The sequence below is a fragment of the Microcebus murinus genome, chromosome 2 (assembly GCF_040939455.1).
Source record: "Microcebus murinus isolate Inina chromosome 2, M.murinus_Inina_mat1.0, whole genome shotgun sequence".
In the NCBI taxonomy this organism is placed as follows: domain Eukaryota; kingdom Metazoa; phylum Chordata; class Mammalia; order Primates; family Cheirogaleidae; genus Microcebus; species Microcebus murinus.
In genome coordinates, this window is record NC_134105.1 from 14,505,001 (window position 1) to 14,530,903 (window position 25,903).

At 54.1% G+C, this 25,903-nt stretch overlaps 1 protein-coding gene across 1 annotated transcript in view; it reads left to right on the forward strand.

Annotated features, from left to right (window-relative positions):
- Positions 1-14,899: 14,899 nt before the first annotated feature.
- Positions 14,900-25,903, forward strand: part of C1QA (complement C1q A chain) — a 383,888-nt gene continuing 372,884 nt past the window's right edge. Inside the window, exon 1 of the mRNA XM_075994850.1 lies at positions 14,900-14,903. The gene's annotated coding sequence lies outside the window, so the exon portion shown is untranslated. The remainder of the gene's footprint in view (positions 14,904-25,903) is intronic.

Sequence of the window (25,903 nt, forward strand, 5' to 3'; positions counted from 1 at the left end):
TGGCTTAGGGTTGGGCGTGTGGCCCTGCTCTGTCACATCAGCGTGAACCTCAGGACTTCTGCTGGGAGTTCCAGGGCCAAGATGCTTCTCTAATCCCATACTGAGCACGAAGGAGGCGATCTTTGTCTCGGCAACTGCTGGCAGGTGTCTTGGGCCTATACGGGGAGCCAGTCTTGAGAAAGGCAAGCGTTGAGTGAGAGAGAGAGACTGGGCCCTGCTGGCACCGGGCTGCCGGATCAAGCCTTTACCGAAGGAACTTTCAGCAACGCGAGCCAATAAATCACCTTTATTGTTGAAGGCTGTTCGAGTTGAGTTTTCTGTTCCTTGTAACCCAAATCATCCATGTGCGGACACAGCCCATACATTTCCCCACCTTGGGTAGCTGTCACTTCCTTTCTGTGGGTGGGGTGACATCGGCTCGGGCCACGTTTCCTCCATGAGCACATGGGCTCTGTGAGAACCAGCTGACGCTGCTGCCTGTAGGAAACCAGACCACCCAGGAGCCGAAAGATTATAGAAACATAAAGAAAACCAGAGCAGGGAAAAATCCAAGTGAATGCTTCCAGAATAACCAAAAAAAAAAAAAAAAAAAAAAAGTGGTGGCAACTCCAATAGTGAAATAAATGACCACCACGCTCAAAGCGGACAGTCTCCGGGTTGAGGAGGGCGTATCCCGATCTGAGCCACCTGAAGGGTGTGTCATCCCTGCGGGAAGTGTTCCATGCTCTGGCTCCCAGTGTCCAGGCCCCTGCAGGCCACCGTTCTGGTTTTCTTTCCTGAATTCTCTCAGGGGTCCCACCCTGAGCTAAGGACAGGCTAAAGAGAAGTCCCTTCCCTGGCATTGGACCTTGAGCTGAAGGCACTGATCCGTCCCTTCCGGAGGTGGGATCCTCCCTGCACTATTCTGGTTCCCTCTGCTCTGTCACCTCCACAGTGGATCCTGGGAGCTCCCAGCAGCCTTCCCATAGATTTCCTTCTGCTGTAGTTGGCAAGGTCATTTCTGTTGCTTGCAGCCAGAGAGTCCTCAGTGACACACCTGCCAAAGGGGCTGTGACAAGGTGGGAGAGGGGGCTGTCGTTCATGGAGAAGGCTTGTCAAATGCAGGTGAGTGATTTCCCATAAGGCCCTGGTGATGCACTCAACAGGTGTGTTCAAGGGGGGCCAAGTGGAGTCACTGTGAAGGGTCCTTCAGGCGTTGTCTACGGGCTGAATTCCTGAATTCACAGTTTTCTTTCTTTTCTTCTTTTTAAAAATAATCTTTAGGTAGTTTCTCATTTAACCAATACCTAATGTACAATCTGGGGAAATGTTCCCATGGAGAAGGGTGCTCCTCTTGAAAACGTTAGAGCCCCAGCTGTGTGGCTGTGATGAGCAGGGACAAGTCTTGCAGGGCCACAGTGTGCACCTGTCCTGTCACGGCTCTAGGAGGCCAGCTCCTCCCAGCGGCTCCAGGTGACTCAGATCTGGCCAAGCAGAGTGGTGAAGTTCCTCAGCCACAGGATTGGTTCAGGGACGGGGAAGTGAGCCAATCAGAGCCAGCAGAAAGCCACGGGCATGGCTGGATGGCCCAATGAGGTTTCACTTCACAAAGCCTCGGGCCACTGGTGTTTCAATTTGAGATTTAATCAGAAGGAAGTTTCTCCCGTGGCTTCTCTTAGATGGTGCCTGGAAGGGCTCATGGAGGACTGGGGGCCACTCAACTGATGCTCACTGAACTCCTGCCTGTGGTGGGGTCCTAAACTAGGCCTTGGGTCTCCAGAGATGGCCATTGTCTTGAGAGGCCCCCAATCTGGTGGGGAGCAGATCACTAAGGAACGGATACTGTGTCTCTGTGAGGTATCGGGAGAGGCATGAGATGTTCCTGAGATAGAGGAGGAAGACTCCAACTCTGCGTGGCAGATTGAGAAGGGCTTCCTGGAGGAGGTGGCCCTTGAGTAGAGCCATGAAGGATGCCTAGAAATTTGCTGGGGAAGTCAGGAGAGGCAGTGGAGGCACCAAGAAGCAACAGTTCCTGATGTTCTTAGAACATGACGAGGTTGGATTAGAGATGAGGGTTCAGGAGTTGCCCGTCTTGAAGCGACATATGGGTAAGGCTTGGCCAAGGAGTGAGCAGAGACTGGGGTCACAGGCTGTTGCTTTTGGGGGCCAAGGCAGGCACTCCAGTGAGCTAAGTTGGTCGGGTGTCAGGGCGACCCCATGACCTTCTGGGGTCTGGCCTTTCTTTCTTTCTTTCTTTCTTTCTTTCTTTCTTTCTTTCTTTCTTTCTTTCTTTCTTTCTTTCTTTCTTTTTTTTTTTGAGACAGAGTGTCTGTCGCCCCAGCTAGAGTGCAGTGGTGTCATAACAGCTCACTGCAACCCTGAACTCCTGGGCTCAAGTGATCCTCCTGCCTCAGGAATAGCTGGGACTACAGGCACATGCCATCATGCCTTGCTAATTTTTCTATTTTTGTAGAGATGGAGTCTTGCTCTTGCTTAGGCTGGTCTCAAACTCCTGACCTCAAGCAATCTTCCCATTTTGGTATCCCAAAGTGCTAGGATTACAGGTGTGAGCCACCTTGTTCGGTCATGTCATCTTGCTCACTCTTAAAAGGACAGAGATCCAATAATCGTCCTCTAATTAAATGAAGCCACAGTGCAGTGACAAAGGGCAAATGTCACTGTGGCCAACGGGAAAGTCTGCAGTCTGCCAAAAGCAGCGGCCCTGGCTACCGGCTAGGACTGGCAGGAGAACTTGGACACAGGCCGCCTGGACCCCACCCCCAGAGGTCCTGACCGCATTGGACCCTTGCCACCCCCAGCAGCAAGGTGATTCTAGCTGCCCAGGTGATTCTAATTTGATTCTAAGGTACAGCCTGGGCTGAGAGCCACTAGTCCAAAAGGAACGCCAGTTGGGCCCTGCACGAATATGTCTTCCCAAATCTTTTGATTTTTTTTTTAAAGAAAAGCCAGGAATCAAGATTTTCCTGTGAAATCTCCTTATTTTTAAATGTTGGTTCAACTTGAAAAAAACAATGCAAAATTGAGGAGTGCTTACTATGGCTGTTCTAAGCCCCTTATCCTCACAATAACTCTGCAAGGCAGGTGACTATTATCTTCATTTTGCAGATGAAGAAACAGGCCAGGAGAGGCTTCTCAACTTGCCCAAGGTCACATAGCGAGAAGGTGCCAGACCAAGCTGCAAGCCCAGGCAGTCTGGCTCCGGAGTCCGAGCTTTCACCCCAGAACGCATCTGCAGCCGGGGTCTGGCCCTCGGCCCAGAAGCGTGTGGCCGCTGGCAGGTGAGGAAGAGGAGACGAGGGCTTGGGGCAGAGTCCTAGCCATTACGGGAGGCAGGGCGGAGGTGCAGGGCAGGCTGGGCAGGGGCGGGCAGCGGGCAGCACGACACGAGCTGATGAACGGAAGCGTGGAGCCTTCGCGCCTGTAACGGAAGCCCCGCGTGGCCCTGCCCAGGGCAGAGCCCAGCGACTCTGCTTCGCACAGGCCGGCAGGTTCGGACTTGAGTCTTCATCAAATGCCCTGCCGGCCCTGGCGGCCCTGGCTTGGCCTGCAGAGATGCCGCAGATAAGCGGGCCTCGCCTGGTGGCGGGTGCTGCTGGGGGGCGGCAGCAGGCTCTGTTTGTGGCAGTGACTCAGGGCAGGCCGTCACAGCCATCGCGCCTCATGCCCATCTGCTCCAGGAAGGGCCCCGGAGGCGTCTCCGTCCGAGGCTGGTCCAGACCCACCTGGCGAGTCTCGCTTCTGTAGTCGCCGCCTGGAAGGGGACCTTCCTGCAGGCCCTGCGGCTGGGGCTGGGGCCCTGCGGGTGACGGGCAGGAGAAAAGGGGGGACCAGCCCAGAGGGGCAGACCCAGGCGAGGAAAGGGGCCATTTTCTGAGGGCCCACTGTGTGCGCTCATTGTGCTAAGCCTCTTTTTTTTTTTTTTTTTTTTTGAGACAGAGTCTCGCTTTGTTGTCCAGGCTAGAGTGAGTGCCGTGGCCTCAGCCTAGCTCACAGCAACCTCAAACTCCTGGGCTCGAGCGATCCTTCTGCCTCAGCCTCCCGAATAGCTGGGACTACAGGCATGCGCCACCATGCCCGGCTAATTTTTTATATACATATCAGTTGGCCAATTAATTTCTTTCTATTTATAGTAGAGACGGGGTCTCGCTCTTGCTCAGGCTGGTTTTGAACTCCTGACCTTGAGCAATCCGCCCGCCTCGGCCTCCCAAGAGCTAGGATTACAGGCGTGAGCCACCACGCCCGGCCTTAAGCCTCTTCTTAATAGTCACCGTTCTGTGAGGTCAGTGTTGTTATCTCCAACCGACAGGTGAGAATGTTGAGGCTCAGAGAGGTGAGGTGACTTGGCCAAGGTCTCACGGCCTGTAAATGGAGCTGGGATTTAAGTTCTCTAGATACGTCCCCTCTTGCCAACCCCACTGGAGTCCCACTCACTGTGCACCCCAAGGCTTGACTGCCCTACCCTAGCGGGTCAGGGTGGTGTCCCCCTTGGTAGCCCATTTGCAGGTCAGCAGGCACTTGGACAGACCTGACCCGGAGATGATGAGTCTACGGGGACACGTGGCCTGCTCGGGTCAGTGACAGAGGAGTCTGCGGCTGGCGATCAGATGTTAACACACTGATCACATAATAAAACTCTGCCCGCCAGGCCAGGAATCATTGTAGTTGGGTTAAAAATAAGAACAAAGTATGTGTTTTTATCTGGCTTAAAAGTAGTGATTATTTTGTTTCCCACCTCATTTTTAGTGTCATAAAAGTAGATTAAAAATGAACACTGTTGGCCGGGCGCGGTGGCTCACGCTTGTAATCCCAGCACTTTGGGAGGCCGAGGCGGGCAGATTGCTCGAGGTCAGGAGTTTGAAACCAGCCTGGGCAAGAGCGAGACCCCGTCTCTACTATAAATAGAAAGAAATTAATTGGCCAACTAATATATATAGAAAAAATTAGCCGGGCATGGTGACGCATGCCTGTAGTCCCAGATTGCTTGAGCCCAGGAGTTTGAGGTTGCTGTGAGCTAGGCTGATGCCACGGCACTCACTTTAGCCTGGGCAACAAAATGAGACTCTGTCTCAAAAAAAAAAAAAAAAAAAAAGAGAGAAAAGAGCAAAATGAACACTGTTGTCTTTCCATCTCGGCTAAGAGCTCCCCTTCGTGCCCCTCTGCAGACGGGCCGGGCAGGCGGCACGTGGGTGAAGCCTTTTGATGCGTGGCTCTTTTGCTGGTCTCTTCGGCCCTGCGGGGGAGGGCACAGGCTGGGCCCAGATGGAGGCCCTTCGAGTGGGGAGTCTGGACGTGGGTGCGGGGCAGTGTCCTGGAAGAGCCACCTGGGCCCAAGCAGGGGCATTTCCCAGGAGGGTCCCATTTTCTGGGTGGGCTGGGTGGCAGGTGGCCGGATCCTGGCCCTACTGGGACAGAGGAGGCCAGGCCACGTCTCAGTGGCTGCCCAGTCTTTATCAAGAGCCAGTTGCTTGGCCTGTTGTTCCAGGCCCCTCCAGCCTCCTCGCTGCCCTCCCTCCCTTGCCCCTCCAGACACGAGGTGTCACACCTTTGCACAGGCCATCTGCTCTGCTGGGACTACTGTCCTTACCTGCAGGGATAGCTTGTGTCAGCGAGCCCGGCACTGAGTCCAACACATCATCAGTGCTGTAAAAGCTCATCTTCCTCCCTGCCCCTCTCCCTTCTTCCATCCTCTCTCTTTCCTTATGTGGAAGCATCACCCCCTGATCTAGGGGAGCTCTCAGCATGATGGAAGCAGCACAGCACCAAGCCAGAGAAGCCTCTTGTCTAGAAGATGCCAGAAACATCCGAGGCCCCTTGCAGAAGCAGTCTGTTGGTTTTGACTGTCCAGCATGCAGGACCCCTGGGATCCTCGCCTGCCACTCCCAGTCCCCTGCTTTGGGTGAGGCTCTCCCTCTTAGAGGGGCCCACGTGAACAGCCTGATCCAGCCTGGCCGCGGGGTACCCCCAGTCCTGGGCTTGGTTTCATCAGGGCCCACGGGGACACAATGAGACGTTGCTGGGCTGCTGGGCCAGACCCAAGCCGTCCCTGTCCTGGCCTCGGGTCCGAGCCTGGTTCTGCAGCCGGGCCTGCCCTCTGTGGGCTCTCCCCAGCCGCCCAGCAAACACCCCGTGAGCATGAGGAGGCAAAATCGGCTTCTGCTGTTGGCCACCAAGTGGCTCTGAGGGAGACACCTCTCAAATCTACAAGTGTCCACCCCCAGCTCCTGGGACAGACGAGCCCAGTGCCTCTCCAGCTGCAGCTGGACAGAGCTGAGAGCCCGGGCCCAAGGGGAGGGAAGGGTGGAGGCAGAAGTGTCCCATCTTGGCCCTGGATGGGGCCACAGGGATCAGCTACTTCAGTCCCCGAGTGTTGCCCAACGTCCAGCTCCAGGGGCAGCCTGGGCCCAGCAGCCAGGACTTTGCCCAGAGGGACTTTCCAGCCCCACAGCTTAATCCCGTCTGCTGAGCCTTGGTTTCCTTGTCTGTAAAATGGGAATAATCCTATGTGCTTCCTGGAATGACTCTGAAGCTTAAACATGATGAATCATGTAGAATGTTCGTCCTGGTACCTGGCATGAGCAAAGAGTTCACAAATGTTTGCTTTTATAGCTGTGAAGAATAAGAACCCTGCTTCAGACCAAGCTGGGTTAATTCCCATTCTGAGCTATGGGGCCTTGAGCAACTGACTGTGGGCTTCCTCTTTGGGTGTCAGTTTGCTGATCTGTAAAATGGGGATAATAGCAGCTCCTCCTGTAAGGGTGGATGTGAGGATTAAATGATGTAACTACTGTGCCTGGCGCATAGTAGGTGCTCCGTAAATGTCAGTTTCCTCCTGGCCGCCTTTGCTGTCTGTGTTGGACGTGGAAGAGCAGGCGTTACCGGGTGAAGAGACTCCCCAGTCTGGGAGTCAGAGAACGAGGTTCTGCCCCAGGCGTGGCACTAAATTGCTGGGCTTTCTTTGGGTGGGGTCCTGACCTCTGGGTCTCAGTCGGCCTCTTACCTGTTGAGTGATGACATTGGGCTTACTAGACCCACCTCTGACTCTAACGCTCCACACTGTGAACGAAAGAATAATCCCCTAAAAAACCCCAAACCAGGGGTCCTCAAACTTTTTAAACAGGGGGCCAGTTCACTGTCCCTCAGACTGTTGGAGGGCCAGACTATAGCTTAAAAAAAAACTGTGAACAAATTCCTATGCACACTGCACATATCTTATCTTGAAGTAAAAAAACAAATGGGCAATAACACCCGCATGTGGCCCGAGGGCCGTAGTTTGAGGACGCCTGCCCCAAACCATTGCTGCTTAAATAGAGGACTGAGGGCGGGGGTCTGTTCTGCAGAGGGGGCTCAGGAACGCGGGGGCAGCCAGAGCCGAGGAGGGGCAGGGAGGGCCCAGGACGTGAACAGGACGTGAAATGTTCGGTGTGATGTCGCTGCTGGCTGGGTGGCAAAATCTCTGTGCTTTGCTCAGCAAAGCCGATCGCACACACAGCTTGAGTCTGTGGGGCTGGGGACGGGAAAGGCTGGCAGACAGCAGGGTGTGGCTCAGGCCAACGGCAGAACTCGCAGTGAAAGGACGCAGGGACCCTAAGCCCTTCTTGGGAGATCTCAGAAGTATCCAGAAGGGCGATGGACACGGTATGGAGCACAGGTCCTGAACTGTTTTATTAATTAGAATTATTATTATTATTTTTTGAGACAGAGTCTCACTTTGTTGCCCAGGCTAGAGTGCCGTGGTGTCAGCCTACCTCGCAGCAACCTCAAACTCCTGGGCTCAAGTGATCCTCCTGCCTCAGCCTCCCGAGTAGCTGGGACTACAGGCATGCACCACCATGCCTGGCTAATTTTTTCTATATATTTTTAGTTGGCCAATTAATTTCTTTCTATTTTTAGTAGAGACGGGGTCTCACTTTTGCTCAGGCTGGTCTCGAACTCCTGACCTTGAGTGATCTGCCCGCCTTGGCTTCCCAGAGTGCTATGATTACAGGCATGAACCATTGTGCCCAGTCTATTAATTATAATTATTGATTGAAACTAAGGACACGGTGAACCCAGTGGACGTGGGGACATGGGGGTTGTGGTCTTACATTTGTACACTTGGGATTGGCAGAGCAGAAGGGGCATTCCCCGTTGCAAGGGGGCGGGTGGGGGAACGTCAGGACCCAGGGCCTGGAGGGGAGGACCCGTGGATGGTGTTGCCGCCTGGCGCAGTGGGGCTGGACCATGAAGGCCTGGGCATGCTGGGTTAAGGACTTGATTTTTCGGTAGGCAGTGGGGAGCCATGGAAGACTTCAGAGCAGGAGACAAGGAGCAAACTGGGCCGTGGGAAGATGGCTCCATCCACGTGCAGAGGGAGCTGGGAGGTGACACAGGCCAGGGGCTGGGGAATGAGCATCTGGTGCTGGGGACACTTCACCATAAATAGAGGGCCTGCTGTGGCTAGATCCACTGAGGCAGCACAGTCTCTTGTGAAACAGGGACCTGGGGATGGTCCTGGAGCAACCTCACTGCACCTGCGTCTCTCACCTCCTCCTGCCCACTCTCGACTTCCTCTGTGACTCAGCCCCTTGAGGGCCCGACACAGGGCTGGGGGATTCTGAAAGTCCGTCTTTTCAGAGATGACTCAGTTAAAAGCGCAGGGTTGGGGAAGGGAATCTCTCACCCCAAGAACTTTTACGTAGCCACCAAATCTTCATGGATCACGGCCAAGGTCCAGGCAACACATCTGCTGATCTTGTTTTACAGATGGGGAAACTGAGGCCTAGAGAGGGGCAGGGACTTGTTGTGCAGGCTTGAGTGGCCAGAGCAAGGCCTGGGTCCAGCTCGAGTTCAGTTATTCTCTGTGGGACCCTGGGTGAATCTCCCCTCCTCTCTGGGCCTCTATTTTCTCACCTGTGAAATGGGATAACCAAGTCTGCCCTAAAAGCTCAGTCTTCTCTCATCCTTTCCTTCCTTGCCTTCCCTCCCCTCACCACAGACACTGTCCTTGCCCAAGCCTTTGGTCCCTTGTAAGGTCCCGGATGTCTTTAGAGCTCGCAGAGTGCTGTCACCTGCTCAGCCTGACACCTACTCCCCAGCCTTGCCAGGACCCTGCTTTGCTTGGGGACACTTCTTTCTCACCCAGCTGTGCTCTACCAGGCTGGGGTCTTCTTTGTTGCTGTCCCTCACTGACCTCCCCGACACCTTCCATCTTCCGTGAAGACTGGCACACGCTCTTTGCCTCCACCCATGCCACCAGCAACCTGGGTGGCTTCAGTGGCCTCATGGACGCCGTGCCCAGCACCACGGTGCTCCCTTTCTGGACCGTCTCATCTCCAGCGACCGCCTCTCTCCAGCTGCCCACCGCCTCGGCCACCCTGGGCCTTGCAGCCCCTGGGCCTGCCCTGCTCTGGGACCCTGGATGCGGAGCCCCACTCCCTGGGGCACCTCCCGCCCTCCTGGGCCCTGCCCCACCAGGCCACACTGAGACCTCCGGGGCAGTCTCCTGAGCGACCTTCCTGAGTGCACACTCCCCTCCCTGGGGCTCCCTGGCTCTGTCTGCCCTACAGCCCAAGTCCCACCTTCCCCCGCACCACGTTTACCCCTCCTGATGCGACATGGCCACTACAGAGCCAGGGTTTCCGGTCTCGGCTGGGCCCTTCCCTTCCACCCCTGTCCTCTTTGTGGGTGGCCCCTCCCAGGTCCTCATCACCGTCCTCACCTGTACTCCCCCTTCTCAGGCCCCGGCTGCTTCCCATCCCTGGACTGAAGAGCTGGCTTTGCTGCCCCATCCAGCCCCCAGGCCCTTGGTGGGCACATCCTTGGCTTCCCACTCCCTTCCCCCAACCCACCAGCGACCCCTCCACTCCCTCTCCACCTGCCGTCCTCTGGCCCCAGGCTCGAGGCTCCTGCCCGGAGCCCGGCCGCAACCCCTGCCCCAGGTCCCTTCTCTCCCATGTCCCTCGGGCCTCGCACCTGCAGGCACCCCTGTTCTCTGCCACCCTGGTCAGCCCTCTGAGCCTGTTGGCTAAGTCCTCACATCTCAAAGTCAAGAGCCCAAGCCTCCCGTGATCCTGCATCTCCTCTCTGGGTACCAAGCTCTTCCCGTGGCCTGGGACCTCCCAAGTGTGGTCAACTAACATGACTTCATTTCCCCTTCATGCTTCAAGCCTCTGCCATGGCTCCATCATCTCCCCTCCCCCACCACCCAGCAGGATGCCAGTGACCTCATTGCCAAGTCCAATGGTTAACCCTTTAGCTGGAACAGCTACCAATTTTTTCCTTCTGGAAAGTTCTTCTGTGTTAGAGCTTGCCAGTGGCTTCCCCTATAGCCATTCTACCTAGGTTTTTACTAAGAGAACCTATATTTTTTTCAGGAAAGCAATATGCTCTGCTAAAGGATCACATTTCTCAACCTTCCTTGCACCTGGAGGTGGCCAATGAGGTGTAAGTGAAGGCCAGGAGGAGGGGTGGAAAAGGACTTCCAGGAATGGTCTTTAAAGGAGTCTGGGCAGACTTAGCTAGGAGGTAGGTGTTCTACTCTTTATCTTTGTTGCTGGAACATAAGTGTGATGGCTGGAGCTGCAACAGCAATCTTCTGACTATGAGATGACCTTGAAGGTGGAAATCTGGGCCAAGAATAGCAGAGCAAGAGAGACAGTGCTCGAGTCTCTGACGATGGTGGGCTGCCTTCCTCCACACTTCTTTTCCAAGGGAGAGAACGGAACCTGTATCTTGATTAAGCCACTGATTTGGGTTTTCTGTTGCTTATAGCAGCAACTAATCCTAGATTATGAAATTCTAGAATGGTGTTTTCTGGCTTTTCTCCTGCCTCTTGGGCTGATCTTCCTCTGTCTCCATTTGTGGGTGACCTCATTGTCCCACTCCTAAAACATGGCGAGATCCCCAGGCTTCTGTACTGGGCCCCACTTCTTTCTGCATCCTATGCTTCCTCAGCAACCTTGTATTTGCTTGTGACTTCCCATGGGCAGCACAGCCTCCCTCAGACCTCCAGACCCGAATGCTCAACCAGGATGTACCGTGGAACCTTCAAACTCAACAGCCCCCACATCCTCCCTCCTGCCTGTTTCCCTTCCCAGCCCGACTGGTGAATCTTCATCCACCAAGTTGGCCAAGTTGCAAACCCAGCAATCACTCTCCTCTTTTCCCTCAACTTCCTATCCCGTCTACTCCTCACATTCGGCTGTGCATCAAGATCCAGCAATCTACCGCATCGCAGGCATTAGGTTAGCTACTGCCCCAACCCAGAAAATACCACGTGTTGGGGAAGATGTGGAGGAACTGGACCCTTGTGCACTCTCGCTGGGAGGCAGGATGGCACAGCCACTGCGGGACGCAGCGTGGAGCTTCCTCAAAAGACTCAACAGAATCACCACGTGATCCAGCAGCCCCACTGCTGAGTCTACACCGCAAGGAAGGGAGCTCAGGGACTCACACACACAGCTGTACACCCACGTTCACGGCAGCTCAAAGGCGGAGGCAACCCAGGTGTCCATCGACACACGGATGGACAGACGAAATGCGGCGCACACATACGAGGGGACATGATCCAGCCTAAAGAAGGAGACTCTGACCCGCGCCACAGCATGGACGGACCTGGAAGGTGTTATAGGGGTTACCATACGGGAAATAGGCCAGACGCAGAAGGACAACATTGGGCGATTCCACTTACATGGGTACCCAGAGCGGTCAGATTCCCAGAGACAAAGTACTACTAGCATGGTGCCGCCAGGGATGGGGAAGGGAGCTAGCATTTAACGGGTGCTGAGTTTCAGTTGTGAGAAAGTTCTGGGGGTGGACGGTGGTGATTGCTGCACGGCAATACGGACACACTTAATGCCGCGGGAGTGGACATTGAAAATGGTGAAAGTGGTACATCTTATTTTACCACAATAAGAAAGATAGGTAGGAATTTTGCTTCCTAAATTGTCCCAAATCCATCCCTTGTTCCCTCATAGCCGTCGGGTCTCGGCGGCAGACCCTCCCTCGGGGCCCCGCCTCCATCAAACTCTCGGCACCGCGCCCGACACCCATTTAGCAGAGCGTTTTTCTAAGCCTCAAATCTGCTCATGTTGATTCTTGCCATAGAACCCTCCATAGCTCTCCGTGGCCACAGGACTGACTCTAACCCCTCCGCATGGCCTTCAAGGCAGCCCTGGCCTGCCCTGTCTGTCTTTCCGGCCACCGCCTCCCTGTTTGGCCCAGTCATTCCTCAAGTGCCCTGGGCCGTTTCCTACTCTGTACCCTGGCAGGTGCCGTCCCCTGCACGACAGCCCTGCCTTCTCTCTGCGCCCAGCCTGCTCAGCCTTCAGGGCCCTGTTCTAGAGCCTTCTCCTCCATGACGCAGCCGCTAAGCTGTCTCTCCTGTCCCCCGTGCCGCCCTTGGCCAGGCGCACCTGTTACGGCTCACGTCAGGCTGTGCCGAGACGATTTGCTTGCACGCCCGTCGCCAGGAACTCCTGGCCGTCCCTCCTCTTCCTCCAGGAAATCCCTCCTGACCCCTCCAGCCCACAGTGGCAGCCGCCTCCCGTGAGCTCTTCACTCTCTTGTAACCCAGTGGAGGCACCGTTTTCAAACTCGATTGTTTCTCGTCTTGTCTTCAGTACTGTCTCGAAGATAGTCTTGCCTCTCCAGCTGGAGCTGGTGTAAAAGCCCCTCGCTCGCAGGGACCGTGGCCTCAGCGGTCCTGTTCCCTGGAAGTGGACATTTAGTGGGCAACCGGGTGCCAGGCACTCCTGCGCCTGCCGTGTGCTTCCATCCGTCCTGCCAACTCTGAAACCGCCGTTTCCGTTTTACAGGTGAGGCCGCAGCTCAGGAGGGCAAGGCGCTGGAGCCAGGCAGGTGCCAGTGGGGGGCGAGGGTGAAACCCAGGCCAGCCAGGCTCCCAAGCTGCTGCTCTGCTCTGGGCCAAGGCTGGGCCTGCGAAAGACTTGCTGGGTTGGACTGGGCTGATGGGCACCCGCCCAGCGCGTGTCTCCGCACATGTGGCAGTGTTTGATTTTTCCAGCAAACTCCAGCACATGCAAGTTGGAGGTGGCATTGAGGGGAAACAGCTCGTGTTGGTCCTGGCTCCGGCTCCGCGGAGGCGTCCAGGGCCGTGGGGGCCTGGCAGGGAGCTGGGCGGCCGGGGGGGCAGTAGGCGAGTCTCTGCGGTCATCCCAGGAAGCCCGTGGCTGTGACCTGTGACGGCTGCCTGAGGGCACGGCCCTCCCCGGCGGCAACAGCTCCTCACATTTTCCGGGCCGTGTTGGAGTGAGTGGTGCTGAGCACCGGAGTTACCGCTCACCGTTGCTCAGATCTCGTGTAACTGCCGTCCCCTCTCGGGTCCTTATTTATTTTCCTCATCTACGGAATGGGCATGTAGGCAGGCGCCTCTCGCGGGTTTCCGGGGGGAGATTGTTTGCAAGGATGCCTGTGACGGTGCCTTGATGATGAAAAGGTCCCGTGTCCTTTTGGGAGGCTTTGCCGTCTTCTCCGGGAGCTCGAGGATGGACAGTCCCAACTCGCAGGTGCGGACAGGAGCTTCCGGCCATGGATGGGTTTGCTGTCTTCAAACAGCTGGACCCGGTGATATTAAGTGAGGTTTTGGTAAGCCCGGCAGCCCTTCCACCCAGTAGACGGAAGCCAGCAGAGAAGAGGCTAAATAATTGGAATTTAAGGCAAAAAGATGGAGAGGTTAACGGTGAGGAAGTGGAGAAAGATCATCACGTCATTACTAGTTTAGGGGACCGGAGAGGGACGGGCAGTTGCCCAAATTCACCGCAGTGCAGGTTGGTAGAGCTGACGATGACAGGGTAAGGACAAGACAGACCAGGCATGAAGGAAAGAAGGAAAAGAAACCCCGGCGACCACGGTGTATTTCATCTATGCCGGAACAGGTGCTCCGCCTGTGCCGACAGCCAGTCTTCCCGGCGGCCCACAGGGGCGAGCACCCCCATCACCGTTTTCAGACGTAGAAATGGACTCCTGGCCAGGCGGCCCCACTAATCACACTCGAACCCAAGTCCCACACCAAAGCCGGGTTCCGGCCACACAGCCCTCCCACTCTGCGTGCGTGAGTTTGTGGAGAGTCGAGCGTCGGCCGGGGCAGCAGCTATTTTGAGGCCCCAGAGAGCCGGGCAGGGCAGATGGCCAGGCTGGCGCTGGGTGCCAGTTGTCAGCCCCGGCCCGTGTGCAGCCAGGTGTGCTGCGCCGGGGCGTGCTGGCCTGGGGATCAGGTGGTGCATGCTCGCCACCCAGACCTCGGTTTCCCCAAATGCAGGTGTTGATTGATCCCTGAGGTGCTTCCCGAACCCACACTCCTGGCCTCACGCCTCAAGGGGGGGTGTCTGGATTGAGGTTTGGTCCCGGGAGCCGGCTGGGCCCTTCCCTTTCCCCCAAGGTGTGAGCTACCCGGGCAACGTGGGGCCGGCTGTCATGGCAACTGAGTGTTGCGAAATGACGTAATTGGAGTTCCAAACGTGTGAAATCAAATACAACATCCGCAAACACAGCCTGGGGGTCGGCATGGCAACCGCAGGGCACCGGGACAGGCAGGCGCTCTCTGCCCTGCAGCAGCCAGCCTGGCCCGGCACCTGGGTGGGCACGGAGGGCACCCTGCCCCCCTCCATACAGGGCCTCCACCCCTTCTCTTCCCTCCTCCCCACCTCTCCCCTCCCCTCCCCTTCCCTTCCCTCTTCCTCTTCTCCTTCATTCCAGGAGGCAGTGGGCCCAGGTGGTTAGGGAAGTCGGCTTTAGAATCATACGGACATGGGTTCACGTCCTGCCACCTACCAGTTGTGAGGTCTTGGACAATCGGCTTCACCTTCTGAACCTTACCCCCCTGTAAAATGGACGTATTGATAAAACTCACCTTAGAGTTTTGCTGGGAGGCCGGGGAAGAGAGCACAGGTACCTGGTACATGGGGCGAGTTGGATGTGCGCTAGTATCCCGTACTTCCCCCTCTTCCCTCCCTGCTGTTCTTCCTTTCCCTGCCTTCCACCTGCAGGGCCCCCACCAGCACCAGGAGCGGCAGTGGCCTGGAGCCTGGACACCCAGGTGATCCGTCAGGCCCTGCAGGGCTTTGCCATGTGCTCTTATAGAGGGGCCTCCCCTCCATAAAATAAGGGCACGGCCCCTGGGCCACCTGCATCTGCCACACCCAGGCACCAGTTTACAGTGCGGATTCCTGGACTCTTCTCCCTTCATATTCTGATTCAGTAGGTCTAGGGTGGGGCCCGGGAATCTGAGTTTTAACAGGCTTTCCAGGTGAACCTCAGGGACACCCCAGTGTCAGAAACTCTGGACTAGATGGTTCCTGTTACTTATATGCCTGGCTCTGATTGGCGCCCAAGACCAAAATGCCTGGCTCTGATTGGCCCCCAAGACCAAAATGCCTGGCTCTGATTGGCACCCAAGACCAAAATGCCTGGCTCTGATTGGCCCCCAAGACCCACATGCCTGGCTCTGATTGGCACCCAAGTCCAAAATGCCTGGCTCTGATTGGCCCTCAAGACCCACATGCCTGGCTGTGATTGGCTACCTTCCAGGCTCATTTTATTTCACAGCAGGGAGTGCAGCCTTCCTCTGGCTTCCATCTCTGTCTTTGCCGTTCATTCCATCAACAATGTCTCTGTGTCAGGCCCTGTGCCAAACACTTACCTGTCCCACACCAGTGAAGAACCGGCACTGCCTTGTGTGTCTGGGGGTGGGGCTGAGCAGGTAGAGACTGACAAGTCTCTCTGTGACTCAGTTTCTTCATGTGTAAAGTGGGGATAATGACTGGATGATGAGAGTGTCCTGCCACTCCCCAGCTGGTGAGGGGCTCTGTGCGAGGATGACAAGGACACGCTCTCTGCGTCCTGTGGCACGCCAGGCACCATGCCAGACGCTTTGCATAGTTAACTTGTTTGATGCTCCCAGTAACTTTTAAGGTGGGGGCTATTTCCTTTCATTTTACGGTTGGGGAAACTGAGGCTCAGAGTGGTGACTTGACTCACCTGAGATCACTCAGCAAGTGCCCAGTTTGGGATCTGACTCCTTCCCTGGCTCACGTTCCCCTCCAGTGACTGCTGTCCCCCTGCCGCTCCTCCCCCCTTCCCTCCCCCTCCTTTAGCCCCTCCCCCCTCCCTCGTTCATAGAAAGGTCTAGAGGTCCAGAGGAGTTTTCCACACTGGCTGACTCCATGTCTTCACTTTCCAGGCACTCCTTACCTGCTATGGTCCGTGTCCCCACCCTCCAATCCCACCAAGGTTCCCAAGGACCGTTGTCACGGACGGCACTCCGTGGTTTGACCTCTCGGCAGCCTTGACGCTGGAGCTGCCCCCGCCCTCCACCCTTTGCAGCCCACTCTTCTCCTGGGCTTTGCTTGCCTCAACCTCTCCTGGGTTTCCTCACTCTGTTAATTTAAAGAATTTTTTTAAAAAGCAAACCTTCGTTGAGCACGTGCCATGTGTCTGTGCTGTGCTTACTGGGGTGGTGGTGGACAGACCTCCCGGTCCTCGTCCTCCCCAGCGTGGAGCACAGTGGGCTGTCCCTGGTCTGCACCTCGGCTCCCTGCTGTGGCGTCCCCCCTTCCCTGCCGGCTGCTCCTCCCTCTGCATGCTCCTTCTTGACAGCCTTATCTGCTCCCGTGGCCTTAGCCACCAGCTACAGCCCGAGGACCCCCCAGCCTCCAATCCAGAACCTTCTACAATGAACTCAGCCTGGGATGTCCACAGGACACCTGGATCCCACCGCCTGCCCTAACTGTTCTCAGGACTCCAGGCACCCCCTCCAGGTCCCCCTTCCTCAGAGCTGCCACAGTGCTTTCTCTAGGTCACACTAGTCCACTGGTGTGACTTAGAGAAAGCTTCTTAGTGCCACAAGTGGAATCCTCACTCTTTCACCCACCCAACTCCTACTCGTCCTGTGAGTCTCAGCCCAGGACCACCTCCTCCAGCAAGTCCTCCAGGATTGACCCAGTGGCTCTGCTCTGTGTGTCCCAGCACAAGGGCTCCCATCCAGCATTGTGAGGTAGAGCCCGGGCCTGGCACAGAGCAAGGCCCCAGTGAATGTGCCTCGCATGGAGACCCCGTGGCTGCAGGAGCTCACGAACGTCTAGTCCAAACCTCTTGTTTTACCCATGGGGACACAGAGGCCTGAAGTCTCAAATGGAATTAGCATCAGAGCCAGGACTCCATCCCAAGCACCTGGATCCCATTTCAGAGTCTGCCCCATCAGAGCACAGGGCCAGGAAGGTAAAAGCCCTTACCTTGCTCTCGAACTCCTGGCCTCAAGCGATCCTTCCGCCTCAGCCTCCCAGAGTGCTAGGATTGTGGGACAGTGGCTGGCACACTGAAGTATCCATGACCCCATCATATCTGGGCTTATTTTCCTCTGGATGGGTGCAGCCAGTTCTCTGTGCTTGTCCAGCAGGGTGTTCCTCACGGTAAATAAGTGAGTCTTCACCAAGTGCCCGCTGTGCTTGGCCTGGGCTTTCATGCGCATGATCTCGCCTCCCGTGTCGTGGGGGAGGAGCTGGGAGGGATGGGGAGGACAGAGGATTTTCTCAAAGGGGTGGGGGTCACGGCATGGCACCTTGGCGTCTTCCCGAGTGCCGGCGCACAGCAAGTGCTTGCTGAGACTGCACGGCACGGAGGACGTGCTGGTTGGGCCCCCTGAGCTTGCCGAGCTGAGCTTGGTTAGAGAGTGACTGGAACACCACAAATGCTCAAATCGCTGGGCCAGCTGGGCGGGTGGCCCCAGCTTCTCCAAGGACTCAGGGGCCTGGGCTCTCCTCCTGAGTCCCACCTGGCTGAGCCCTTCTAGGATGGGGTCTGGTGCGTCATGGTGCCCCAGTCTCCAGCACTGGCCCCCCAGGGCCCTCGCACATGCTGAGGGAGTGACTGAACTACCTGCGCCACCTTGGAGGTGGCCACATCACTCAAGCCCCAGTCTCTTCGTGCTAAAACAGGGATGCTTTCTCTCCCCCGTGCACATGGCTTAAAGCCCTTAAGGGTGGGCACTTCTTGAGCACTTACTGTATGCCAGGCCCTGTTCTAACACTTCCCATGTGCAAACTCGTTAAGTCCTCACAACTGCTCTTTGAGGTCGGTACATTTCAAGCCCCATTTTACAGCTGAGGGAACCGAGGCCCAGAGAAATTAAGTAGCTCATCCAGAGTCCTGTAGCTGGTGAGTGGCAGAGCCAGGATTTGAACCCAGACCACATGGCTATACAGCCCATACTCCTAACAACTAGGCTCTATGGCCTTTTCTTTTTTTTCTTTTTTGAGACAGAGTCTCGCTCTATTGCCGAGGTTAGAGTGCTGTGGCGTCATCCTAGTTCGCAGCAACCTCAAACTCCTGGGCTCAAGCGATCCTACTGCCTGGAAGGCCTTAAAGGGATGATGCCTCCCTAGTAGCTGAGACTACAGGCCTGTGCCACCATGACCAGCTAGTTTTTTTCTATTTTTAGTTGTCTAGCTAATTACTTTCTATTTTTAGTAGAGACGGGTCTGGCTCTCGCTGACCTGGTCTTGAACTCCTGGCCTCAAGCGATCCTCCTGCCTCGGCCTCCCAGAGTGCTAGGGTCACAGGCGTGAGCTACCATGCCCGGCCCTCTGTGGCCTTTGTGATTGGTTTCCCATCTTGGCACAGAGCTGTTGCAACATAAGAAGGAGCTGCTGTTGTTTTTCTTGCTAAATGGCAAACCCACAGGCATGGTTGGAGATAGAACCTCATTTCAGGGACTTGATTTGAGGAAAGTGTGAAGAGGGGGCATGGTGAGGATCTTAGTTTGACCAAGAATTTGCAAAGGGCAAATTTCATGAAGACGTGAATCTAATCGTGTTTTGTCCGTTAGTTGGCCTGGAGCTCAATCCTCTTCTCCATGCTTCTGTGGGAGCGACGGGAGCTGGCCGACCTCCCAGGGCTGTGCAGACCTGCCCTTCCCAGGGGGCTGGCCGCCGCGTAGACAGGGGGGCTTGGGAGCCCCTCGGCTGCCCCATTAGGGCTTGCTGCATCTCCTACCCCAGCCTTGGCCGCTGGCCCTGGGACAGGTGGGGGTGGGGGCACCAGCGTGGGGAGGGGTCGGGGCCGAGCCGTGGCGACTCTGCTCTCGTCGGCCTGCAGCTTGCGTGAGTGAGCAGCAGACCTGGTGCAGTCGGGGCAGACTGAGGGGTGCCCTTTCTCACCGGGCAGTTTCCTGCAGCGCTCCCTGGTGTCCGGGAGGTGCTGAGTCCCGGGAGATAGCAGAGTCTAGTGGGCTGGAGCAGGGGGAGTGGAGGCTGGGCTGAGGGAGGCAGGTGGAGGCTGGTCTGGCCAAAGCTGTGGGCTAGGGAGTCGGGTTCTTGTCCTGCCTCCCACCCCAATGGCCTTGGGAAAGTCACTTCTCCACCCAGAGCTCTGCTTCCTTGTCACTAAGATGGAGGTCAGAATCCTGCCCTTGCGGGATCCTTGTGAAAATGAAACGGGAGCACAGATGTAGGGCTAAGTGCAAGGTGTAAGCTATACAAAGTCTGGAAGAAAGGTGGCTCCTGTTACCACAGTTCATACCAGGGGCTCTAACCAGTGGGCCAACACGCTGGGTCTGTATCTCCAAGAAGTGGGCACATCATCAAGCCTCGACAATCAGAGAATTCCATCCCTCTGACCACAGGGATTGGTTCAGGGATAGACATGTGACCCAAGCTCGGCCAATGACACCAAGTTCTGGGACTTTGGTTGGAGCCATTGGGAAAGAGAGGCCCTCTTTCTGCTGGGGTTGATGAGGGGATAGGAGACCAGCCAGGAGCCGCCGGTTGGTGGCCGTTATGCCTCCACAAGGGAAGAGACTGTCCTTCTGAGGATTAGGCTGGTCCAGAGGTGGAGAGAGGGAGATTGAGGCCTAATTTAATGGCTTGATCCTCTGCAGCCAGCCTTGCCTGAGATCAAAGCACACTTGTGTATGTGAGTCAATCTTTTCTTTTTAAAGTTTATTTCTGTCTCTTGTAATCAAGTGGTTCTAAGTAATGAAGGTCAGTTCAAGGCTGTGACAAGCCTGGTAGATTTTGTTCTGAAATGCTTGGTTTTGGGGGAGTGGATTAGACACACTCAGTAGATGAGCCAAGAAATATCCTTCCCAGAATGCAGCTGGGGAAGGGGGAGGCTTCCTGAGGGTCCCGTGCTAGAGGCGACAGTGATAACTGTGGTCATGGCCGTGTCATTGACAGAGTCATTCATATGGCTGTTCAAAGGCACTTATAGAGCACCTACTACACAGGTGTGCCAGACAGTGGGCGCGACACGGCCCCTGTCTGCACGAAGCTTAGTGGGAAGATGCACATACATCAGTGATGACAAGTGGCCTGGGTGGCCCTGGGGGGAAGAGAAGGCTGCTGTGGGTGCATGTGATGGGGCTGGGAGAGGCTTTTCTGATGAAATGACATTTAAGCTGAGATCTGAAGGGGGGAAGGGTTGCCTGGGGAAGGGGCCTGTGCTGGGGGCAGGGTAGGGGCAGAGGGCATGCCAAGCAGATCTGCCAGCGTGTTGGAAGGATTGGATGAAAGGAAATGCCTCTCTCGGTCTGCAGTGGGGAGAGTGGGGGGTGGCAGGGAGGGAGGCTGAGTGGGGCCAGAGACCACCGGAAGGCCTTAAAGGGAGGATGCTGGCCAGGGAGAACAGCAGGGCCCCTGCAGGGGGCCGGGGGAGTAGGAAGAGGGATGGGATGAGGGTCACGGGAGTGTTTGGGGTGGCCTTCAGCTGGAGAAAGTTGTCTAAGAACCTTGCCATGGAGCTGCTGTTGGAATCTTCCAGCTGTCCGGGGAGAGGGCTCCGGCTCGGGGGTGGTGGGGGTGTATGGGGGCCTGGGGAGGACCGGGTGAGAGTGAGTGTTCCCTCGCACCATCCCTGAACACCCGGCACCCAGGCCAACGACGTCATCTGCACCCCAAGAGCCCCCCTTGGGCCCCACTCCATTCTCTAGCCATCCCTCAAGGGAAGTCACTGCCCTGGCTTCTGTTAACATGGGTGAATGTTGCCTATTTTTGTGCTTTATATAAATGGAATCACACAGTACATCTCTTTTTTGTGTGTGGCTTCTTCCTTCCAGCCTCTTGTCTGCGAGAGCCACCCACACTGGTGTGTGCAGTCGTAGACGGCTCATGCTCACTGCCAAGTCAAAGTTACCGCGTGACTGTCCCGCAAGTTATTTATCTATCCTACTGTCAACGGACACGTGGGTAGTTTCCAGTTTTTGGCTGGTACGAATGATGCTGCTAAGAACATTCTCGTGAATGCCTGTTGGGGCACGTGGGGACTCATTTCTGTTGGGTTAAACCGACAGATGGGATTACTGGGCCATGGAATATGTACATGGTCACTTTAGTTAATTCTGCCAGCTTAACTAAGCAGTTGTGCCCTTTTATACTCCACCAGCTGTGAACGAGAGTTCCAGTTGCTCTCTATCCTTGCTGACACCTTATTGTCAATCTTTTCATTTTAGTCATTCTTACGAGCTTGAAACAGTAACCCCTTGTGGTTTCAATCTGGCCATTGGATAAAAAGTACTTTGGCAAAACGCTTGTCCATTTCTTCTGCCCATTTTTATATTGTGTTGTCTTCTTTTCTTATTGGTTTGTAAAGTTCTTTTTATATTCTGGCTATAAGTTCTTCATCATATGTACACGTGTGTGTGTGTGTGTGTCTAATATTTCCCCCCACTATTTAGCTTGTCTTTCTACTCACTTAGTGACGTCTTTCGATGAATGGAAGTTCTGAATCTAAAAGTGCCGGATTCATCAATTATTTTCTCTTATGATTAGTGCTTTCTGTTTAAGAAATTTTTGCCAGCCCAGAGGCCATGAAGGTATCTTTTATGTGTAGAAGCTTCGTTGTTTTATCTTTCACGTGCAGATGAGCACTTTATCTGGAATGATTTCAGGCATGGTGTGTGAAGCAGGAGTGTTTTTCTCCAGGTGCAAACCCGGTTGATCCACTGCTGAAAAGACTTTCTGCACCCCACTGCAGTGTCGCCTTCCTTTGTCGTGCGTCAAGCACCGCGTGTGTGGTCTGTCCTGGGCTCTCTAGTCTTCCTATTGGCCCGTCTGTCGCGGCACCAACGCTGTGCCGTCTTAATCGCCGTAGGTTTGCAACAATCTTGGCATCTAGTGGTGCCGTCCTCTAGCTTGCTCGTCCTCAGGTTAGGCTTGGCTATGCTCGGTTCTTTGCTTTTCCAAACATATTTTAGAATCATTTTGTCACTTTCTATGCACGCACACACACACACGCACACACACAAACAAGTAACTTGAGATTTTTTTATGCTGATTTTATTGAACTTCCACATTAATTTGGTGAGAATTGATGTCTTTATGATATTAAATTTTCTGATTCATCTTATATTTTTTTAAAAAGCTGATTTTTTAATTATATTTTTCTTTATAGAAGTTACAAGGCAGAAAAATTGGAAATGCAGACATGTAGAAAGAAGTCATTTTCTTTCATTTTCATTTAACACCTGTACCCACCAGTGCTAATGTGATGGTGTGTCTCCTTCTGGTTTTTTCTACACATTTTATTTTACTTAGTTGGGGGGGAGGTCATACTTAGCGGCCCATTGTGCATTCCATTTTACACTTAACTTTAGAATACAAGTTATTTTTCGTGTTATTTCAAACTCTTCATAAACATATATTTCAATTACTAGCAAGCCATTTATGAGTTGGAATTGCATAGTTCACCTAACTACTTCTCTGTTATTGGACACGCAGATTATTTCCAAACGTTTGCTTCATGAATGACGCAGTGGTGACATCTTTGCAGAGGAGTCCTCATCTGGATCTGGTTATGAGAGACGCCCAGTAAGGAAGTTACTGGGCCAAAGGTGTGGACCTGTCAAGGCTCTTGAGCCTTATCATGGAGCCAGCCAGTGGCACAGCCGGGGCTGTAAGCCGAGAGCCTGACCCCATGTGGTCCCTGCCCTCAGAGACCGAGTCCCTTGCATCGGGGCTCCTGGCAGTGCATGGGACATGGCCTCCTTCCTGCAGGCTCAGGATCATTCTCAATGGCCCCATCCCAGGCTTGTCCCACCAGGTAACCATGGTATTCAGGGGAACCATGACCCCAGGTGGCAGGTGGAGCCACCTGCCCTCACTGAGCTGGGTCAGTGAAAAGACAGCCCTTCGCTGGGCCCTGTGGGAAATTGGCTGAGGGACACACACCTGCTGGTGAGACTCTGCCAAGGTTTCCTGCGTGCTTGCCACATGCGGGGCTGTGGGAGTGGTGGGACGTGGGGTATGGGGTGAGAAAGTCATTGTGTCCTATGCAATTGTGAGCACGAGGTGACTTCATTTCTGTGAGCCTCAGTTGCCTTATCTGTTAAAATGGGACAAACACAGCCATCTCAAAGGGCTGCTGAGAGTTTAAACAAGACTAAGTGGAAGAAAGGCCGTTTTCAATGGCTCGGGTCCGGAGCTCACACTTAGGCATTCAGGGGGAAAACCTTTCATATAGCAAAGCTAAGGAATGATCTCACCATCTTCTTAGATTCTTTCCTGTTTCTTCCCCCAGCTGCAAGGCCCTCCCTGGGCTAGCCTAAGGGCCTGTGGCCTGGTTTCTTCTGCTTCTAAGATTGCCTGTGGTTTTCTGACCAGGCATCAGATGGACATGTGTCCTCCATTCTTGATGGCTCTCAGACTCTTGGCAAGAGTCGTAGGGACCCTGGTCAGCATCTCAGTGGGGCTTGCCAGTTGTCCTAGGACTGTCCTACTGTCTCGTCTGAGATCGGCTTGGTGATTAGCACTCAGGACAGCTACTCTCTGCTCCACTTCTAGGTTCCCACCCAAGGCTTGTCTTGGCAATTCCCATGGCAGATGTCACCTCTTGCTCCTGGTCATGATGGTAGGTGATGCCGTCAGAGGTCCCATCGAATCATGGCTCCCCACGCTGGACGAAGTGGTGGTGGCAGCACAAGGGTATGCTCCCGTAAGGTCAAATCTCCCACCCTGAGCTGCCTAGCTGTTCCTCTCATCAACTCACCGCTTGGGACAGAACCAGCCGGACAGGGGCAGACTGCTGCAGACATCTCCTGGGTTTCCTGCATGTAGAGGATGAAAAATGGTGAGCAGAAAGAGCCCAGCAATGACCTTCTACAAGGCAGGTCCTTGTTCTGGTCTACCAGCAGGGCCATGGTGCAGGGATGGGGGCAGGAGGGAGGTGGGCGGACACTCGAGTGTCTGTGCGTCTGTTCCAAGTCCTGGTGGGTTCTGGGCACCACACCCTGAGGGTTTTCTGGCCACCTGTCCGCTAGTCAAAGCTTGCCTCTGTCCCTCGGCAGCTGTGTGACCTTGAACAGTACATGCAACTTCCTTAAGCTTTAATTTCCTCTTCCAATAAAGAGGGTGCATAAAATATCCCTCCTTAAAATGAGGGTGATAATAATCTCTATAAAATAGCAGTAATAATAATCTGTCCATATAGGGTTTTTCTTTTAAATTAATAGACTTTGTTTTTTTGGAACAGTTTTAGGTTGATAGAAAAATTGAGCAATAGTACAGAGAGTTCCCACACGCCCCTCCTACACAGGCACACACACACGCATGCAGTTTCCCCTTTTAACACCTTGCACTGTGCATTTGGTATAACTGATGAACCGATATTGACATGTTATGGCTATGTAACATGTGTAGTTTACGTTCGGTTTTGCTCTTTGTGTCGTACAGTTCTGTGGGTCTTGACAAATGCGCAATGTCACGAGCCCTCCAGTACAGCATAAGGCAGAGGCGTTTCACCTCCTAAAAATCCCACGTGCTTCCTGTTCAACTCTCTTCCCGCCTCCCCGCCCCCTGCTACAAGAACCTCTGGAAAGCACCCATCTTTTAATTGTCTCCATAGTCTTGCCTTTTCCAGAATGCTTCATAGTTGCAATCGTACAGTGTGTAGCCTTTTTAGATTGGCTTCTTGCACCTAGTAACATGTGTTTAAGGTTCCTCCACGTCTTTTTGTGGCTTGACGCTCATTTCTTTTGATTGCAGAATGACATTCCAGCGTATGACTGTACTGCTGCTTGTTTATCCAATTACCTTCTGAGGAACATCTTGGTTGCTTCCGGTTTTGGGCGGTTATGAGTAATAAAGCTTCTATAAACTTTGTAAGTTTTGAACTCATTTGGGTAGAGACCTAGGAGCAGGATTGCTGGATCGTATGGTAGACTACGTTCGGCTTTGTGAGAAACTGCCAGACTGCCTTCCTAAGTGGCTGCACCACTTTACGTCGCTCCCAGCAATGAGTGAGAGTCCCTGTTGCTCTACATCCTTATCAGCATTTGGTGTTACCAGTGTTTTGGATTTTAGCTGTTTTAATAGGAACGTGGTGATATATCACTGTTGTTTTAATTTGCAGTTCACTAATGGCATACGGTGTTGGGCATTTTTTCCACATTCTTGTTTGTCCTCTATATATCTTCTTTGGTGAGGTGCCTGTTCAGATCTTTTGCCCAATTTTTAATTTGGGTTTTTGTTTTCTTATTGTTTGGTTTCAGAGTTCTTTCTATGTCTTGGATGGAAGTCCTTTACGAGATATGTGTTTTGCAAAAATTTTCTCACCATTTGTGGTTTGTTTTTTCATTCTCTTCACAGTGTCTTTCACAGGACAGAAATTTTTAATTTTAATGAAGTCCAGCTTATTAATTTTTTCATTCATGAGTCATGCTTTTGGTGTTGTCTCTAAAAACTCATTGCCAGACTCAAGGTCACTTAGGTTTTCTCCTGTGTTATCTTCTAGGGGGTTTATGGTTTTGTGTTTTACATTTAGGTCTGGGATCCATTTTGAGTAAATTTTTGTGAAAGGTGTACAGTTTGTGTCTAGAGTCATTTTTTTCTTTTGCATATGGATGTGCAGTTGCTCCAACACCATTTTTGGAAAAGACTGTCCTTTCTGAATTGATTTATCTTTGCTCCTTTGTCAAAGG